The sequence below is a fragment of the Aptenodytes forsteri genome, unplaced genomic scaffold (genome assembly GCF_000699145.1).
Source record: "Aptenodytes forsteri isolate BGI_AS27 unplaced genomic scaffold, ASM69914v1 Scaffold172, whole genome shotgun sequence".
Taxonomy (NCBI): domain Eukaryota; kingdom Metazoa; phylum Chordata; class Aves; order Sphenisciformes; family Spheniscidae; genus Aptenodytes; species Aptenodytes forsteri.
The window spans coordinates 13413873-13430173 of record NW_008795018.1 but is presented as its reverse complement, the minus strand read 5'-3'; the positions used below and the strand labels follow the sequence as shown (position 1 = coordinate 13430173).

Genomic DNA, 16301 nt, shown 5'->3' with positions numbered 1-16301 from the left:
AGAGCCTTCCTACCCTCGAGCAGATCAACACTCCCGCCCAACGTGGTGTCTGCAAACTTACTGAGGGTACACTCAATCCCCTCATCCAGATCACTGATAAAGACACTAAACAGAACTGGCCCCAAAACTGAGCCGTGGGGAACACCACTTGTGACCGGCCGCCAACTGGATTTAACTCCGTTCACCACAACTCTTTGGGCCTGGCTGTCCAGCCAGTTTTTTACCCAGTGAAAAGTACGCCCATCCAAGCCATGAGCAGCCAGTTTCTCCAGGAGAATGCTGTGGGAAACGGTGTAAAAGGTTTTACTAAAGTCTAGGCAGACAACATCCACAGCTTTTCCCTCATCCACTTGAACAATGTGACTGCCTTTACAGTGTGACTTCCAGTTTTTGTCTTCCAGCCTCCTGTGCCTGTTAGTAGGGTTTCCTACTAAAAAAAGCCCATTGTTAGTAAGATTTCTCTAGTAGTCCCCAAATTTATTCATGGAACCAGTATCATTTACACTGCAATACTATGGTTCTCTGGCAAATCCTCATGTCTATGCCTCATACCATCCTCTCAGTTTTTAAGCTGTAACTGCAAGTACAGTTTAAACTTGCTTAAGCCAACAGTACAACCAAAAGCAGTAGTCTTGCACTTGTCCCACCTTTAGACACTTGGTCCTCCCTCCCTCCCCACCTGTGTTTGTGCCGGCATATTTGTTTGTGTAGTCACAGCATTAATTGCAAAATAGAGGGCTCAGTACTGCTAGTACTTATCAGGGGGAGGTGACAATAAGAGGAGCTAGGTAGTCTTTTCTTTGTTATGAGGCCCAGGGTGTGCTATGTTAAGCTTGGGCAGAAAGTCTAGCTCCTTTTGTACTGCCCAGGAATATATAGCAGATAAATAATGCCAGCTCCTACAAGGGAAGTGAAAACAGTTTTCTTAAGCACTATTTAGATATACTTTATATACAAGTAATAATAAGGCAGCAGTACCCTGAAGAACTGACCACCACTACTCTGTTACTCTGTTTGTCTTTGTTACTCTACTTTGTTACTCTGCCAGTTTTAAAGCATTCACTTACTATTTCCCTAACTTACTCTGTGTCTCCGCAGGTCCAAGGCGAGCACAGTGTAGAGACTGTTGGGGTAATTGAACAGTGGGAGGAAGTGATTGAGGAGCTATGAGTAAACAAGTTAGTATTAATACAGTATTCCATAGTGGTGTTTTCTCCAGTTCCTCTCTCAGCAGCAGATCTTTATGCAGGCCTAGGCAATAAACAACTATACTTAATTAACTATGCTACAGAGACCTGTACATTCTGTCTCTTGTCAAAATATTGCATTCTGGCAGGCAGAAGGGGAAGAAGAGACAGGCTATTACCATGATTATGAACAGTAGCTTAGTATATTGCACAAATAATTTGCTACAGTTTAGATTAGTCAGCACTGGTGGCCACTTCACTAATTTTACTGCTCTCTTAGTATTTTTTTCCTTCATTCCCAAGTGATGCATGCAGACATATTTTAGGAGCGCATTTCTAACACATGCCTCCTGTATTAGTTCTGTCTAAATGAATAGGTGTTCGGCTGAAAGCTGCTGCCAGGACACATTTATGTCCTGACAGCATTGAAAGGTTTCCCAGCCTCTTTCTGTTTACTTGGTCCAAGTGAAACTGCTCTGTCATTCTGTCTATCATGTACTATTGTAACATCATTTTAGTGTAAGTACCTTATTCTTTTCACTTTACCCACCGTGAGACTCTGAATGTTGCGTGTCATGTTATGTGTCATGCGGTTTATGGATTTTATAAATAAAAAGTATCTGATCTTATGTATAACTCTGGTGAATGCACCAGGAAGTCTTCCAAATAATTTCAAAATGCAGCTTGTCTTAAAGACCTGATTTAGCATTCCTTAGACAAGCAAAACCTCCATGGGAACTTGAACAAGGATAGTAGGACTAGTCTCTTTCACAGTTCCTGTGATTAATGTTACAAGACAAATTCTTACTTCTATGGTTTGATACAGCCATTTTTATGGTCCATTTCACCAGGCATTTAAATTGTGTATTGCCTTACTAATCAAGGTGGTGTGAACCTTAAAAATGTCACTATATTCTTATCATCTGATTAATCTGAAATAATGTCAAAGATAGCACTTAAGAGCATCCTTCCTAGGGAAGTATGGATTACGGGTTTTTAATAGTATTCAACTAATAGACTATGAGATTCAAATATAAATTAGTCTCTTCAAGGGAGAGATTAAGACAGAAGGTATTCACAATCTGGATAGTGTTGTTCAGTGCCAGTTTGGTAGGAGGATATAAATGTGCAGTTTTGCATGCAGAAGTTATCCTTTTTAGCTGGAGATGCTCAGCTGGAACAGAGTTCAGAGTGCTGCTTCAGGCAGACGAGAGCAGGAAGCCATAGAAAAAGTGCAACAACTAGTTCTGCTGGGCACGGAGTGAATAAAGCCAATAAGTGGGATTTTTCCTTATGCTCAGTGTGGACTTAACTCCTGCTGAAATTAGGGGTGAAATTCTTGGTGCTTTCAGTGCTGCCAGACAGTCCAGTTCTGAGCTCTTTTGAAAATCTCACCTCACATTCCCTCAGTTGTTTCCAGCCGATTTTGTGGGAATTCTGGAGGATTGGCCTTTCAGTCCTGGGCATATCTTTATGTTATGGTATAATTCATACCATAGGAAATATATATTTCCTTTTTCCATTTTCCCCCCCTTCCCCAACTATTCATTCTTTTTTCATCCATCGTATGTCCATCCATTTTCCTACTCTGATAACTGTTTGGGGTTGAGTTTGGTTTTGTTTTTAAAGGGCTTCCCTTTTTTTTCCCTCCCTGTACCACTGCTCTCCCAGAACTCCATGTTAACTGAGGTATCTGTCTGTCTGGTGATTCCCTGCACTAAGGCTCCCTATAGTCTCAGGACTGAATGCTACAGGTGCAGCAAAAAGGGCCGTGGACTTTCCATATAGTTTCTCTATTTCTTATTCTAAAGGTGGGTGCAATCCTTATCTTAAAGAATTTTACAGTTTAAGGAACTGCTGTCTTCTGAGAGCAAGATATAGAATAACAACGTGCTGATAAATATGGCACATGGTCTTAATCTACTGTGGATTTATTAAAGTACAGATGGTGTACTTTCTGAGTTCCTAGAATTACCATAAGAAGTATGTGGTCCTCAAGCTGTTTGTATATGATTTAAACCCCCCCCCTGTTTTTCAGATTTTGGCCAGTGAGGTTGGCTTTGAGAACATCTAAACTCTAAAGGAAATGCAGCAGAAATTTTCCTGTTTCATCAGTTTTATGAGTTCAAGCCAACAGGATATTACATGGTTTCCACTTCAAGTTCTCACCTAGCTTGAGAGTTTGCAAAATTATTTGAATGTAGCCTGATATCTGCACTGTTAGGCATGTTATCTGATTTCACTGCAGAATTTTTAGTGCAGTTCTAAGTATTGAACAAAGACTGTCATCCACTAGGTCAGGTAAATTCATTTAGTGATAAATGTTGCCTACCGTAATTGTCCTAAGTGATCAGAAATCTGATCTGAGTCTAATGTCTGTACAACTCTGCGATGAATAATGCAGAAGTCTGGACTGCCCCTTGCACACCCCTTTTATCTGAATGCAAAAATCTTTCACTCATGTGAAGCAGAGGCCATTCTGATGGTGAAACAGAAATTCAGAAATGTAACTTTTACTAGAGTAAGTCATTATTTTGCATGTCTTGCAAATAAATTGTTTTATTTTTGTATCTTTTTGCACCATATAAAGAGCATTGAGTAAATTCTGTGTGGAAAAAGCCACAGAAGAAGCATTTTGGTGATCTATCTTGTGCCTGCATTATATGGAGAAATAATTTGGATTAAAATTCGTGTCTGGTTTTCCCCACAGTTGTGCCATTTTCACCAATCTTTACATGTGTCATGGAAAGGGAAGGGAAGACTCCTTATTCCTTTTTTCTCCCCTTGACGGCTGTAAAAGTGATTGTCAGGATTTAATGACAAAACAGAACAAGGATTTATTTTGCTCATTCTTTTTTATATGACTTCTTCCTTTTTTGAATTTTTCAAGTCTTGAAAATGTGCACATAAAAAGCCATTACATATTAAAAAATGAGGCAACTTAGAATCATAGAATCATAGAATCATTCGGGTTGGAAAAGACCTTTAAGATCATCGAGTCCAACCATAAACTTGCTTCAGTTGATCTTAGTGCTATGAATGTAAAAAGACTAAAAGTCTGTTGAGTAAAGCTTGTATTTGGTTGAGAGAATATTTATTCACTGCCCCACTGATCTCAGGACATAATTAATAGGAAGCTGTAAGGACTTCCTATTAAGTAATGATTCTCTGCACAGAGTTGAAACCTACTTGTGAAAGAATGTTGTTTCTCTGACGATTCCTGTAAATGCACCTCTCAGCAAGCTGATCAAACCTAACGGCCTGACTTGGTTTTCCTGGCAGGCTTCGTGTGTTAAAGAAGGTCTCCTCTGTCCAGCTGTGGCTCAGAAGGGCTGGGGCCACTTCTCAAATCAGCATCCAGCATCTTGATTTGTAGTTGTAATGAAAGACTTATTTGCAGCAGTAACATGCACTTGGCTTATGATATCAACAGTTCTTTTTTTAAGTTGCTGTTTATACAGCAAAGATTTGCCTGTAGCCATTTCTCTTACTTTAAGCTGCAGCTGCAGAAGAATCAATTGAGCTTACTGAGTTAAAGAAGCAAGAGAGAGGAAACATGATTTAGTGCTAACTAAATTTGTTTGGGAACTGGTGTTGGGTTCTTTTGTGAAAGGGCCCGCCTGGTTCTTTGGTGTAGACAGAACCATTCAGACCAAGCTGCAATAAACCTGTGTGCGTGAATGGTGTAGGCAGAATATTTGCTGGCTCTTACTATGTAAGATTGGTAAGTTGTGTGCTTGATCCTCTTAACTGTGTGCTCTGAGAGCCTTCTGCCCTCGCATTTGTATATCGCTCCTTGAAAATGGATTAGATAAGGAGCTGTGTGCAAAATCAGCCAAGGAGCTCTCAGTAGGTAGTGCCAGCTGTTACTATGTATTAAAGTCACTGCAGAACTGGAAGGACAGGGGTTTATGTTGTATTGTCTTACCATTGCCCTCAACAAGGGGCATGCAGACTGCATACTTCCTTAGGGGCACTGGGTGTATACTGGGAAGAAGCTTCTGATGGTGGAAAGAAAGGCGGAGAGATGATCTCTCTCCTCTGCAGCCTACATCCTGGGTGAATTGCTCTTATGGAGAGACTGATTCACTAGAAAATTCATGGGCAACGGAAAGAGAAGGAAAGGCGCTTTGTTCCTTCTCCTCCCCTGTCATAGCTATGAATATGCCAGTCAGTTCAAAATAAACAAGCATTTATTCTGCTCTTTCTTCTTCACTCAGACTTCTTCTCATTTGAATTGTTTAAGATTTTAATTGTTTAAGAAGAGAAGGCTCAGGGAGGACCTTATCAATGTATATACATACCTGAAGGGAGGGTGTAAAGAGGATGGAGCCAGGTTCTTCTTAGTGGTGCCCAGTGACAGGACCGGAGGCAATGGGCACCAGCTGAAACACAGGAGGCTCCCTCTGAACATCAGGAAACACTTTTTCACTGTGAGGGTGACTGAGCACTGGCACAGGTTGTCCAGGGAGGTTGTGGAGTCTCCACCCTTGGAGATACTCAAAGCCGTCTGGAACACGGTCCTGGGCAACTGGCTCTAGGTGGCCCCAGGGAGGTTGTGGAGTCTCCACCCTTGGAGATACTCAAAAGCCGTCTGGACACGGTCCTGGGCAACTGGCTCTAGGTGGCCCTGCCTGAGCAGGAGGTTGGACCAGATGATCCCCAGAGGTCACTTCCAACCTCAGCCACTCTGTGATTCTGTGACTTGAAATGGCATCTTTCCCAAGTAAGAGCTTCAAAATCAGCTTGTCAGAAATCTTGTTGATAAGCAGTCTCCATGTTTTAACAGGTAAAGGCAATGGAGTTTTGGTCCTTGTTAGTAAAGGAATGATGGTTCAGAAGCAGAGCGCATTGTGTACAAAGCAGGAAGACCCTTTCTTTTTGTGTATGAGTGCCTCTGTACAGAGATGGCTTGGTTGTTCTGTGTTTCTAAGAACAGCATGGGTTCTATTCACTGCGGCAGCTCATACCCAGGACTGAATGACACAGCATGTGTCTTCTGTATTTCTAGTTCTGGTTTGGACAAATAGGTTGCAGTGTCCAAGTGCTCCGTAAGTGGTGAATCAGTGGAAAGAACCTAAAAGGAACGGGATCGGGGGGGAGAGGGGAAGATGATGAGGAGCAAGGAAAATAAAAATGCTGGACGAAAAAACTTCATGATAAATGACAATACACACAGCAGAAGGTTGATGACAGAAGAGGGTGATTGTATGAGATTGAACCTAGATACAGGGTGAACTGAGGTGAATGGAATAAGACCTCGGTATCTCAGTCATTTACTAATTTACAGCTCAATCTTCTACCAGGACTGCCAGAGAAAGAGGACCACACAGGAGTTTGGTGAAAATAAGACAACAGGAATTAAAGATCACTGTCTGGCATTTGCCTTGGTTCCTTTTACAAATATTTATTCTCACTGTGTAAATAAAGAATAAACAAGGGAGGAAGTATTAAGCTCAAGTCAATAAATTAAGGTCCAAGTAAAAAGATCCACTTCACCTGTGGTGTTTCCTGTACATATTATATTGGCTCTGAATATTGCATTTCATCAACAACTTTAGGAAATCACATCTGCTAAATATTTTATTGGTGAATATTCTAAATATCTTCAAAACATAATGTTCAAGAGGTTTCCCGTTTCAATTCTTCTTTTTTTAAATTACATTTTCTGATTACAGTGTAAAATAGAAAATATAATTCAGACTATGAAATAGGGTTACTTTAAAGAATCAAATATTTTATAGTCACTAGCAGAAAACTCTCCTTTTAAACAAGAGCTTCACAGTAGAAGTCAATAAGATTTCTTTGGTAATGTTTTCAGCTAAATCAACCGTTATTAATCTTATTGTCATAGCAAAGTAAATGTGACAGCATTGTCAGAATATGTTCTTTCTTTTAAAGTTTGTTGCTTTTTCTCCCCCTCCCCCCGCCCCTCCCTTAAACGAACAACTGTCCCTCCCCCCGCCCCTCCCTTAAACAGAACAACTGTTAATAAAAATGGAATTTACCAGTTGGAACAGGCTTCAAAATGTAAGGCAATTCAGGACAACATTTTGTCATCATCTATCAAGAAGAAAAGGTAGGTGTTTGTTGTGCTTTCTGCTTTATTTATTTTAAATAGAAGGGTAAAAGATTGACCCTTTTACATAATTCTCGATGATACAACAGGAAACTGAAATTGTTCAACCAATGTTTGTCTGCATTTTTTTTCACATGCATTAGATTTATTCGAGGTTGGATTTTTTTTTTTTTTTTAATTTTCACAGTATAAGTGAACAAGATTTCTCCTTGCCAGTTAGTAACATTTTATTCCAAGATATTCACAGGAAGGTAGAACAGAATCCGTGAGGTATAATTTCATTCTTGAGTGTCTTTTTCCTGATTGGTGAACACTCCTGCTATGAGCAACCTCAGTTAATGGATTCTTTTCAGCATATTCACTAGAGTAAGTATAGAAATGTACTAGTATAAAAACTTGCTAATTAATTGTACTCATTATAATAACTAGTCCACAGGAAACTAATTATTCAATTTTAGATACATTGAAAAAACACCCCAAATTAATTCTGGGTTTCAACTTGCTGTTCTGCCTTTTCCTGACATGGAAAAAATATTTGATACCAACCCTGCTCAAATTCCTTGCCACTTGCTAAAGTGAAGATGGGAGGAGCTCCCCATTGCTTTTTTGTAACATTTTGCCTATATGGATGCACCAATAAATAAAACATTGTAAATAAGAAAGGCTTTCCATTAGGACCGAGTTCCAGCTTAAAATTAATTATGTGCCATGGTGTCTTTAGAATTGGAAGCTCCCCCCCCCCTTCCATTTGTGAAGAGAAGAGAAATGGAATGAGAAACAAAAGCTCTGCTAAAAATAATTATGTGCATTTTCCCATTCAAAGGACTGGAGAAGTCAAATTTTTCCTTAACACAGAAACAACATTAAATCATGATTTTAAAACTTCTCCTGTCTTTTCTGCCCCCTCCTTACTTTCTCACTGTGTTTTGAGATCTTTCACCTATTTTTAATTCACCATATTGCCAATATTCTGTCTTTACTCTTTTAATTCTTCCTTTTTTTTCCTCCGCTATAACCTCTTCTCCCATCAATATTCCACCTCATCAGCAATGCTACCACTGAAGTTTTTACTCTTTTGAAAGGTGGTAGGCCACTGTGTTACTGATGTGCTGCTAGTGAGAGCTGAAACAGAGATTGGCAAACAGAGGTCAAAGAGTTGACTGAAGAATTGAGTGATTAACACCAAGAGAAGGACAAGCAGTTGCCGAATTGCCTCCAAAATCCAGTTAGAGCAATATAAATGCTGTTATTTATCCCATGTGTTACAAAGTTATACAGGCTGCAGGAATGCAGACGTGCTTTTCATACCTAGAACATTTTGGAGCTGAGCTTGTAGGAGAAGCTTTAGGAATTGTGAGACATTTATTCTGTGGCTAAAGAGAAAGGAGCTGCACCATTTAACGAGGCAGAAGATGAACTGGGCAGGTAGGAAGAGAAACTGATGAACAAAGAAGCAAGGGATTGCTTTGTGCCATGAATGTTGCAACTCATTGCCCTTCACTGAGAGAAGCTGCAGGGATCTTTGTTGCTTTTTTCAAGGCGTGACCCACAGGCAAGATATATAAATGCTTTCTATTGCAATTCTAGACTTTCAGGGACATTCTGGACACTCTTGCCTCTTAAGTTGACAGAAAGGGAAAAACATTACTAGTTTAAAGCTTGTCAAATGATTTGATAGTAAAAAATGCTATGTAAGTGGGAAGTTATTATTATAGCAGGTATGTGCTGGTGGTGATAAAGAGCCTGAAATGCTGAGTTTTGCTGGCAGTTCTCCATTTTTATTCTAGAGCAAGCCCTGTGCACACTGTCCTGAGGACTTAAAAAACTGATAGGTTTTTTGGTAGTATTAAAGCGTCCAAAGGCCAAAGGGATCCTCCTTTTCTCTTGCATTTCCTGCTGTTGTTTTTCTTTTTATTTGTTCCTTTCTTGAACATTATCTGCCAAGTAGGAATATCTTTTTTTCATTCCTGCTGCTCAATTTTCTTTCTAATTCAAATAGCTTTTTTTCAAGTAGGTGTTTAGTTTTAGCAAGTAACCAGTGGGGCTGCATCTGTCTCTCTGTTCTGACATTTTACCTATTGTCTCCCTACTATCTCAGCACTTCCGTCCTTGCTGTTGTCCTTCAGGTACCTGCCAAAAATTAGAAGATACTTATACTTTGTCAGTGCCTCAACTGTGCATAATAATTGCACCTTAGCCACTGCAGTTAATGTAGAAGGTCACTGCGTACCTGACAAGTACTATAGGCAAAAAAACCCCTTCCAGGTGTTATTTGTCAGCAAGGCTCATAGAGCATTATAAGTGAGTTTCCTACAACAGCAAGTTATTATAATGGTTGTGGTGCAGGTGGCAGACAAAAACAGGACAAAATGTGTTTCATTCACTATTCTCAGCACTGTAATTATTGTCCTGTCCATGTATTTTTATAGTTCAATTTACCTGAGCTTTTTTATCTTAATAATAAAACCCTTTTAGCATCAGTGAATATGTGCTGTAAGCTCCTAGGTGCCAGTGGAAATATATGTATTGTCCCAGCTCTTTAAAATGGAGCAGTGGAGAAGACGACTGTCTGGGTTACAGCAGGGCCATGAAATGATACTCTGATGGCCTTCTGGACTGATTCCATTGGAGTTTCCAAGGCTCCTTTAAAGCAAGAAATGCTAAAATAGGCTTTCTGAAAGGAAAACAAAGCTTTCTGGGCTGTAAACTCAGCTGCAGCAAATCCCAGAGCTTCCCTTTGAGTCTTTAAAAAAATTAATCTATGGGAATATTGTCTGTATTCGAGTAGGGTTCATTTCATGGAAGCCTTATATCAGTGTGAGCAGGTGTGGCGGCTGCCCTGCAGAGCTGCCGCAGTCAGGAACTCCTGTCCCCCAGGACATGCTGCTGGGTTGTCTCTGCCACTTGTGGTGCTGTGCCAGTGCTGCAAAGATGAGTTCTGACAGCCTATAGTGTCTTTGTAAATCACAAGAGGAGCAAAACTGGATGCACAGGTGAAGCAGAGGTGGTGGTGTGCCTTGTAAGGACCTGTAAGTGGTGCTTTTCTGGGTGAGCTGGTGAGCTTGGACAACTCCAAGCAAGAGTGATTCCACCCAGTAGAGAGCAGTGGAAAGGCAGCAATGTTCTTGCATTGTAATTGGTGTTTTTACCCTAGGTGCAGCTTCTGTTACATCTATAAGAAGGTCCTTACAGTTTCTGACAGTGAGTGCCCGTGTTTCTCATGAGGCCTCAGAACTAGCATTATGGATGATGCTTTGATTTTTCTCCTTACCAAATGTTTCCCTGTAACTTGCTAATAACTTGTCAGTCCATGCGATTTGTTTCTGAGCTGATGGTAATTTTTCTTTTCATTTCTGACTCTGATCTTCATCTTATCAATGTCTGTAGGCTAGAATTTGCTTTTTCTATTTTTTTTTCTCCTAGATAATGATAGCCTAAGTAACTCTTCATGCCCTGTTATCCTATTAATTTTCGGAATTTTTCCATAAGTCCCAGCATCTGAGAGTTGTTTATTGTTTAGCCTTAAGGAATAAAACTAGATGAGTGATTCAACATCAGCATAGGCTATTTCGGTCCTGTGCTTCTATCCCATCCTCCCCCCACATGCACTCTCTGTCCTGCCCTGTGCTGGTACTGACACTGTCTGACCCCACAGTGAGCCAATTTAGGTAGCAGCTTCAGCAAGAAAGTAGTTCCATTTTCTCTGGCTGCAGTTCCAAGGCTGCTAATACAACATACCAGCAGGCAGCTGCCAAAATAGGAAGGCCTTGTTCCCAGTTTCTCTGCTCCCATCACTCCTTGCTTATACTGGCTGTGGTGTTCGGTGGAATCTTTCCCGATCTGCTTTAACACACTAAAGAAGAAGAAATTGTATATGCATATTTTTTTCTTTCTGGGTTATTTTTTTGTCATGGTAGTGAATTAAAGTGGCCTATGAAGGCATTTGACAAGTGCAAAAGCTGGCAAAAACAAAACAGAGGTGGAGTCAAGTAAGTACCAGCAGTGGCACAAGGGAGAGAACAGATTGGGAGTTGGACTGGAAGGAGGAAGAATGTACTGCACCAGGTCAGATCAGCTACAGCTGCAATGAAACTAATCTTGCTCTTCTCCCACTTCTGCCCATTCATTCCTGCTCTCTTGAGTTGTGCAAGGGCTCAGTAAAATTAGCTTAGTCACAATCTAGTTCCTTTAAGAGTTTGCTAAGTCTGGAGGATGAAAATAGTACATGTAGTCACAGGTGCAAACTTGAGCCAAAGACCAATTCTAATGCAGAATTCCTCTAAAAAGTTTCATTTCTTTTTCCATGTGGAAATGGGGCATGATTTTACTCAGGGGTAGATAAACAAGTTAACTTTAGCAGTTGCAGTACTTCTATGAAGCAAACAAAAAAAGGGATCTGTTTTTTCAAATGTTTACCATAAAGCTGTGGTACTAAAAGCATGTTGAACACAGAGAGAGAAAGAAGCTTTTGGGTTGTTGACCTCTGCCGTTGCAAGCCACCACAGCCTTTTTTTATATTCCTTTTTATTAATTCTCATGCTCCATTTAAAAACAAGTGAGGTTTCTTGCCATCCCAACTCTTGTAAAACTGTTCAAAATACACACTTCTAAGTTCCAGCTTAAATAAACTCATGACCATTTGGTTTTGGGCCAACACTAAACCATTTTTACTAAAATAATACAAGGTAGATCTTTTCTGGAGACACGAGTCCCGTAGAATTTGTAGTCATGGCATCCATATCATCTCTTCTTCCCATTCCCCCAATCCTCCTTATAAGTCAGAGTTATTGTTTTTAAAAAACCTGTATTAGGATCCTGGCACAAATGGGAGAAGTATTAATATTGAACCTATAAGGGAAGAAATGTCTCCATTCTTTTGACGTATATGTTCTGAAGTATTTCACATACGGACAAATTTAATTCTCTTGAAAGGGTTTAAAAGGAGCAGAAAGCTCTTTGGTTACATGTACCAATGTAACCAAAGTGCTGGTTGATGTAAAACAAGATTGTTTTATTTAAGAGATAATTTGAAGGAAAACTTACATCTGTAAATACTGGTCTGTGGTCTTAGATGATTGAATTGAGCTTTGGGGACTCTATAAGGTAAATGAAAGAAAAGGCATAAGAAGTTTAATGTTTAATCTTGGCTTGCAAGAGCCACATTTCAAAACATTTTTGAAGTTTAAACCACCAAATACGAGAAAGAGATTTTTTGTAGTATTTTTGAATATTGCACTTGAGATGATTTCTAATAACTTCAAGATATTTATGGTCAAATATTTAAGTTTGAAACCAGTGTTACTTTTGAAAGTTTCTGAAAAGAAAAGTTCATTAGGACATCACTATTAAGAAGCAACGTTTAATAGGTCATGCTAATTAAATGAGGATAGTACTGTTACAAATTACAAAAATAAAATAGGTCACAGAGTTCTAAAAGCAATCTATTATATATGCACCATGCACATTATTATTAATACATGCATAATTTGAATGTTTTAGAGACTGTTTCTAAATATACATATATATATATCCTAGTGTTTGATGTTGTTGCCTTTTTTAGATATTCAGAAGATTATTATCTTCACATAGTCACAAAACTGCAGAACTGCACCTGGAAAAGGAGACCAGAAGAATCTACAAAATTCAGGTAATTTTCATTGTCTCATTTAGAAAAACTGTTTACCCTAGATTCATCTAACAAGCCATAAATTTAACTCTTCTGTTTTGAAAAGATAATTTTGTATTGCTTTTAGACTGCATTTGTAGCTATACGATTCTATTAATCTTTGGATGCTGGGACTCTCCTCGTTTATTTGAATTGAACTGTGCAAACTGAGTAGGATAAAAGAACTACACAAATAAAGTGATTTTACCTGTCTCCACTACAATGAATAGTTAACTGACTTAAGTAGAATAGATTAAAATATTCCTGACAGGAAACCTACAGTATTTAAAAAAAAAAAAATCATTAATGTGATTTTGTCCATCTGAACTGGCACTCTGCTAAAAGACTGTATAATGAAGCAGTGTATTTGTTACCCCAAGACTATTGCTTCTATTACGGAAGTGCCCAAGGCACTCAGTAGGTTTGACACTGCATGTCATGGCCCCTAAGCATGTAAGCACATGATTGCATCTGTGCTTGTTTGGTATGGCACATAAGTACATGCTCAGTACGGACAGTGATCCCTGAAAAGCTTCCACTCTAATTTGGAAATGCATCATGCTGGGTTTAGAGAACAGCTTCACTGTGCCAACCCTGTTTTCTCCAGGGGGAAATACTCTCTTGAATTACATTATCACATGGATCAGAATTAAAGATTCTGTCATGATAATTAAAAATAAATAAACTGACCTACCTTCCAACTCTTTGGAGTTAACTAGCATTGAAAACTCAATATTCACATGCTCAGCATGATACCCTTGGAAGAAGTAGGTTTTTTGGGGTAGAGCTTTTGTGCAACATAAATTGCTGTGTTTGCTGTGTATCATAACTGACTAATGGTGTTTCCCAAAGCTGAGGTAGGAGAATACACAGAGTTAAGGCTTAAGAAACTTTCGGTTAACTCAGGCAGGCTTTAGCTGTGCAGAGTGATATCAGAGCATGATAAGGAGCTGCAGAAGCAGCCCCTTCTGTTTCAGAACAGGCAGGTGTCTTGTACAGAGCTGACAAGAGGTGAAGCTGCTCTCATCTGCTCTTCACCTGCTTTTCACCCTGCTACATTTAGGGTTTTTCTTTTCCAATCTTTTTTTAACTTATCTTCCTTCTGAACGGACCAGCCACCACTTATCAGAAATTTGCCACTTCTGCTGTGCTAGGTGTACGAGTCAGTGGCAGAGTAACAACTCCTTGTTCCAGCTTGACTTCTTCATTTATTGCTTCTGCATTCTCCCTTCCACTGGGCCAACTTCTAGATCTTCTAGGCCTATGGGAATCAAACATGACATCCTCTTATCTAAACCGTCATGAGGCTGTTGGACTTTAAGTACAAGATGCTTGCTGTACCTCTTGCTGTCTTTGCCTTCCAGCAAGGAGTGTGGGTCGTAAGTAGTCAAGGTGGGTTATGCAACCAGTGATCAGACTGGAAATATTCAAAAGTGAAAACTGTGGGGTCCCCTAGGCCACTTAGAAAATGTGGGTTGTATGTACGTTGAGGTGAGCTTACTAGCTTTAACTTAGCTCAAATCCAAGCGAAAAAAATCTTTTGAAACCCATGGTTCAGCACAGGCTGGACAAACTCTTGTCACTTAATTTACATTCAAGGGCTGTGCTGTTATGGTTTCATTGTGTTTTAACATCCAAACAAGCTAGAGTATTAGCTAGTTCATATGTATACAACCCATGCTGCATTTCTGATGACGGTACTGTATTCTTCTGTCCTTATGAAATTTGATCTGCTTTGCTAGCATCCAAAAATTCCATTGATATGACCAAGGACTGGTACTTTTGTTTAGGGTATTGCGGATGATTATTCTACAAAAGATGTGTGCTTTTGCATGTCTTTTCTTTCTTTTTCTGTTCTCTCAAACTCCTCCTGTCTCTGTTGTTTTCTGGAAACAGGACATTAAAATTTTACAGTTGTCCTTGCTGCCAGACCATACTGGAGACTTTCAAGGCTCTTAGCAGTTCGTCAATAGAGGCTTTAAAAAAAAAGAGAAAACCAAATTCAGTATAAAATTTACTGACTAATTCTGTATACACTCCATGCTTACAGCACTCCCAAACTTATTTATCAGACTTAAGCACAAGAGCCTGGAACTAGCTTTGGAAGGACACTCTAGCTGAGAAATGATGCGTTGACAGAGCTCTATAGGGAACAAAGCTTCTAGGAATGTGGTGAAATAAATGAATTAATAATCCCTTGGCAGTACATCTCTTCCTTTTTCTAACTTTGCCTAGTGTCAATAATGCATAATAATTGTGTAATACAAATATTATTCAGTTCTAAAAATCTCATTGTCAGTAGATAAACACACCCATTTTGCAGAAGAGGAAATTAATCTCAGAGGGGCTGTGCAGCAGGAATTGGGTAATACAGCTAGCCACCTTCAGGAGGAGAGCTTGAAGCTGCCTGTGTTGTATTATTCACCTGCCAGTGCCACCAGAAGTCTGCCTGCTGACTAGACTGCAGAGAAGCTGCTTGACTTCTTTCCCTGTTTGCCCCTCTGTTAAATGGAGTGAACGCTTACATGCTTCTCAGGCATGGTGTCAGTTGTATGACATCTCTGTATTATCCTGAAGTTCTGAAGAACAGGCATGCATATTTATAAGGGACTTAATGTCTTATGCTTCAGGGCATAAACTAACCTCTAATTAATAGGGTTCAAAAGCAGCTTCCCGTGTGGTAGTGAATTTCTCAAAGAAGCTTTCTTGTGTTTTCCTTTGCAGCTTTTGCTGTTGGCTACCATCATACTGGTAGTGGAGTGAAGGAATATGTGATCTGAGCCAGTAACTCTTATGTTCCTAGAAGACAGCACTGTGTGCCAATGAGTACACATCAATACTCTTTGTAAGCCGCACTCCCAGCAGATCCAGGCCATATAAAAGAATAAGAATTAGAAGTGTAATGCAGGAAAAAAATACTTGTCTTTGTATTTGGCAAAAGGGTTACAGCTGACAGCCATGTGTGGCACAAACCACAGTGTTTTTGCCAACCCATTGTACAAAAAGCAGAGTGCAGGATTCCAGGTTGACCCTCTACTACCTAGCTCAGCTTTGCCATGCAGCTGTGCAAACTGTGTCCATTTGTTGTCAGAGCGCTGCCCTTTTCCTTTTCCAAATGGCTTCCTCTAAAGCTGCTCTGCTGTGCACGCTCATATGCACTTGGATAGATTGCTATCTGGCAGTGGTCAGTGGTTCCTGACAGCTATGTGATGTTTACTGATGCATTTCTCAAAATCAAGAAGAATCATGAGGCAAGTACAAGCCATGATGTTCTTAATACCTCCCATATCCACAGTCACTCTTCTCTGGTTGATTTTTGTCCAGCCTCTGTTGGGGAACCAGTCTCCTGTCTCTTCACTTATTTCAGTAT

At 39.8% G+C, this 16301-nt stretch overlaps 1 protein-coding gene across 1 annotated transcript in view; it reads left to right on the top strand.

Moving 5' to 3' along the window:
• Positions 1–16301, top strand: part of ST8SIA6 (ST8 alpha-N-acetyl-neuraminide alpha-2,8-sialyltransferase 6) — a 43602-nt gene that overhangs the window by 3870 nt on the left and 23431 nt on the right. Inside the window, exons 2-3 of the mRNA XM_009275701.2 lie at positions 7168–7266; positions 12827–12913. The gene's annotated coding sequence lies outside the window, so the exon portion shown is untranslated. The remainder of the gene's footprint in view (positions 1–7167; positions 7267–12826; positions 12914–16301) is intronic.